Source organism: Pocillopora verrucosa, chromosome 4 (genome assembly GCF_036669915.1).
Source record: "Pocillopora verrucosa isolate sample1 chromosome 4, ASM3666991v2, whole genome shotgun sequence".
Classification (NCBI taxonomy): Eukaryota; Metazoa; Cnidaria; class Anthozoa; order Scleractinia; family Pocilloporidae; genus Pocillopora; species Pocillopora verrucosa.
The window spans coordinates 20,411,336-20,416,470 of NC_089315.1; positions in this window are offsets into that span (position 1 = coordinate 20,411,336).

Below are 5,135 nucleotides of genomic sequence, written 5' to 3' on the forward strand. Positions count from 1 at the left end.
AAAATCGTCATTTTTAGCAGCAAATTATTGCACGAGTTTGAAGGCTTCGCGTGCAAAAACGAATCATTATCTCGTCTTTTAAACACTCAAATCTTCTTCTTCGATCTCATAAGACCTCACAAAATGATTTTTGTAAACATTGCGCTCTTCTTTGCGCTTAAAATAATTTAATTTCGAAAGCATGCATTTCTCTTCAGTAAAAATACTTCGTGAATAAAATTAATTTTCACCATGTGCTAAACCTTCAAATGGATTAAGCTTTTGGTGGTTGAATTTCGAAAAGATGTTCTCAATATTACTGTTAAAAATTTGTTTGGGCAAATGATTGAGAGCGATATAAAAGCTTTTCAAAGTCCGTTAAAATGCAGTTATTTGACCTTTTGCGGTCAACATTCCATCACGAGTCACACATATTTTAATATGTTTCAACCTATTGCCGCAGGAGACCGATCCAGAGACCATTTTAGTGTGATTCTCTTGTCGTTCGTCGTATTTAGGTCTGTATAAGTGATAACGTTCGATGAAACCACCAACCCTGCCGAACACCATCTTGTTGTCAAACGTTCGATATCTATCTTCACTGTGGCATCTTATTCAACGGTTCAGTTGAATGCGAGTATTGCTCAGTTTACAATGCACTAAAAAATTACATCTTACAGTCTCATTCAATGCTAAACTGAGTCGACTACAAACATGTACGCCCTTTGAGTATTTGGGTTGTCACGCAATACCGGTGACAAAGGAACTTTAGGGGGTAGGTGAAGGGCAAAACTCCATATAATTAAGCACTATCAGAATTGAACTCTTGGAACCTACAAAATATTTTATTCTGTAAACATTTTTGTAATAGTGTCATCTTTGTCTGGTGACAAACAGTAAAATACATTTATTTATTGCAGGGAATTATTCTTGTTTTTTTTGGCGCACTGTGCCTGTCGTACTTATTAGGGGTGTTTTTCTTTCCACTAAAATTGCAAGGAATACCCTAATAGCATGAAAGAGAACCTTCTATACATTTTTACAACACCATGCTACAAAACGCAGTGGTGGGGATGTGTGGCTTATGTGAGGCTGGGGTGCTATGCTCCGTGGCCAATGGGTGGGGCTTGCATAAGGGAGTGGTATTATTAACCGCTGTTGACAGACCCAACTACCGTTTAAAACCATAAACTACAGATGGGCCAACATATGTGCGCTCGGCACAAAATAAGGTCGATCTCATCTTCAGGACCGGTAAATTTGAAAGCCGACTCGTGACTTGCGATATTCTTGGTGCATGAAAGTAAAGGAACAATTTCCGTTTCACGCATTCGATCTCTAGTCTTGTAACCACAAACTCCGCCAATAAGCAACTTAAACGAACAACAACCTTCCATTTTTTATGTAACAAAGTTGACTGTGTAAGTTAGTGTATTTGTGAAAAACAAAGTCCGAAGCCCCGCCTCTAAGCGAACAATAGGCACGTGTAATTACCATAAACCAGGTTTTGTTTCAGCAGATACTAAATTTAGCTTTCCAACGAGTATAAGCCAAAGGCCCGATCTCTGCGACTTACATGTAAGAGATTTCGATGTTCACAACAACAAAAAAGCTTAGCAGCAGAGTGACGTCTTTTTACTTTCCCCTTCCCCTACCCCCTAAAAAAAACTTTCCATTGTATGATTTGCATTGCGTGACGACTCTCCGTATACAAAACTACGTTGACTGCAACATATGTGTAGTGCCACTTTTAAAGCATCGATCAGATCTACTGCACCACAAACCGAACAACACTCACAGTCAACTGAACCGCTGGATAAGATGCCACAGTGCAGAAAGATGTCAAACGTTTTACAACGAAGGTTGGTGACAGTTTGCAGATCGACAGGCAGTTTCATCGAATGTTATAAATACGACGAGCGACAAGATAACCAAAGTAAAATGGTCTTTGGATCTTTCTTCTACAGCAAATGAGGTTAGAGCACTTGGAAATGTGTACCCATGTACATTTTCCGGCCTCATATGGGTTGAATCATATTAAAGTAGGTGTGTGACTCGCGACTGGAATGTTGACCGCGAAAGGTCAAATAACTGCATTTTAACGGATTTTGAAAAGCTTTCGTATCGCTCTCAATCATTTGCCCAAAGAAATTTTTATAGTAATATTGAGAACATATTTTCGTAATTCTACCGCCCAAAGCTTAATCCATTTGAAGGTTTAGCACATGCTGAAAATTAACTTTACTCACAAAGTACTTTTACTGAAGAGAAATGTATGCTTTCGAAATTAAATTATTTTACACGGAAATAGGAACGCAGTGTTTACAAAAATCGTTTTGTGAGGTCTTATGAGGTTGAAAAAGAAGATTTGAGTGTTAAAAAGACGAGATTGCGATTCGTTTTTGAATGCGAAGCCCTCAAACTTGTGCAATAATTTGCAGCTAAAAATGACGATTTTAACGGAATTTTTTTATTTGTATTTTCTCTGAAATAAAAAGACATTTTGCCAAAAAAAGTACCCAGGGATTTTAGTTATAGTCTAGCCTATCTAATATTAAAATAAGAGAGAATTTTCCACCCTTGCCGCGAAATTTTGAATTTGTCTGATTTTTACAGACAAGCGCTCTTAATAACAAGCGCTTAGCGATGTAATTGGTTATCTAAAATTTGTTTGTGATTGGCTGCCGTGAATTTCTTTCTTCGTTTCAGGCGGAAAGCAAATCTTATGCAAGCCTGACCTTCAAATTTTCCCAACATTCAAAACTGCCCTCAGTTTTCAGCCTCTCGCTTTCAAAGTGTACTTTCGGAAATGCAATCTTTTTTTCCGTTACCGCGATGGATGCGGTCTACGCCCTAAAATGCCAAGACCGTACCTTATACGAATTAGGAGGGCAAGTTTCTAAAGAATCTGTGGTGCTGCATCGGTGGGAGGGTACAATAAGGTCATTTGGTATTATCAACTGAGTTGATAATGTAAATTGGCCACCGTTAATGAAAGATTCGCTCTGACGAAGGGCTAACGCTCGAAACGTTTGCTTCGAAACTCTGAGCGGTGGCCAAGTTACGTTATCAACTGTGAGAGATCCAGTCACGGTGACAGAGAAAATCAATGAGAAACTCACAGTAACAGTATTTTTACAGCCAGAGATACCTTTACAGAGACATTGAGAGAAGGGCAGAGAAACCGACAATGATATTTACATTGACAGTAACAGAAACAAATGCTCTAGCAGTACAAGAGACAGTAACAGTGAGAGCGATGATGAAAGAGAGAACGATAGAGACCTACCCTAAAACTGGAGTCTTTCCCCAAATACTAACACTAACACTAACCCTCGCCCTAACTATAACTATAACCATGGCAAGGTAGAGCCTTTCATATTTTTTTAACCCGGTTCTATCTCTGTTGAGTAGTCAGTCCTATTTACCAGGGTTGGTATCTGAAGGCAGAGCCTTGCACTTTTCCCCAGGTTCTCCTTCTTTTGGGCTGAGGGCAGAACCTTTAATTTTTTTATTCTGGTGTTGTGTCTCCTTGGAAGCCGGTCATCTTGGACTGTGCGTTTGTACCGTTAGGCGAACCAGATTTGAGTTGGAATCTCCACAAAATGAACATCACTTTGCTCTGATTGTACAATTGGTTGTCTTTACAGGTCAGTGATTTTTACTTAACTAATGGAGAAGCGCGTTAACAAAGTCATCTTGTTGTAAGCTAAAAGATTTTTGTTGTTACCATGACAATGACAGAAAGAGTGACAGTGGTAGTGACAGAGACAGTGACACCGACAATGAGAACGGTGACGGTGACAGTAAGAGTGACAATTACTATAATAGTGACACTGACAAAGTCAGCGAACAAGGAAAACTAAAGGTATATGAGCATAAAACATAAACATAAAGTGCATGAGATACTACCACTGCTACAAGATACTAATGAGGTGCCCCCTCCCATTGGCCCGGTGGCTTCCTGGGTCTCCTCGACTTCTTTAAATTGTACTGCTATTGAAATTATTTTGTGTGTCGTTAATAAGGCAAATCATGATAAATGATGATGATGACAATCATGATGATGATGACAATCACGATGATGATGACAATCACGATGAAAATGATGAAAATGCACGAGATACAAACGTAACAATCGGACACCAAGGAAAACAAAACATGCCCACATTGCCAAGGAAAACTGAAAGTGCGTAAGATAGTAGTGTAACTATGGAAGAGAAATACAGCTTGCTGGCTCTCAAAATTGAGTGGATTCAGAACACGCTAATGAAACGGCACGTTCATTTTTGAGATCAGGTAAAGTTTACTATGACTCTCACTGGTACAAATGTAGGGTACAAATGTAAGAAGTCATTCATATAAAACATCAATAGAAACAGCGGAATCAAAAGACCTAAAGCATAGAAACATAGCAGTCAATTAGCAACTAAGCAGACCTATGAGGGAATGACATCTAACAACATCTACGACACCTACACGCCAGTAAAAACAAACCAAGGCGCGATAGAAAAACGACACTTAAACTTTCAACTTCTTTCCTAAATGAATACTAGCAGTAAAGCAACTGAAACGTGGCGATCGATACACGATTGATTAGCCCGACTCTTACATTGTAAGCCACATTTATCAATAAAAAATATATGAAGAACAACGTTTTCTATAATATAAGAACATTGTTTAAGGTGGATGCATGTGTTACTTGTAATTTAATAGTTCAATGGGACCTTGACCTTGGATGTCTGGTCGTATTTACGGTGAAATGTCAATATGGAAGGTTTGCTAACCTGTGTAAATAAACCAAAAAGGGTTGTTCGATCGATCAGTACCATGAGCTCTTTCTGAAAATATGCCTTTGCTGTTTTTACATGGGATAAAAAAAATATGGGTGACAAACTCATGATTTCTGGCAAAATGACTAAAATTTTGGGTGACATGATTTCGGGTGAGATGACTTTCAGGCTACTTGACTATTTTTGCTCAAAACGGTTTTGTGAACTTTAAACAGCAATTTTTTGATGAATCTCTACTACCACAACTTTTCGTGTGTTCTTTTAACCGTATTCTTTTGATCATTTTCATGGTATTAGGTTGCCACAACAACTCTACATTATTTAAGAAGCAACCTTACTCAGAAACTAGTGTTACTCACAGAC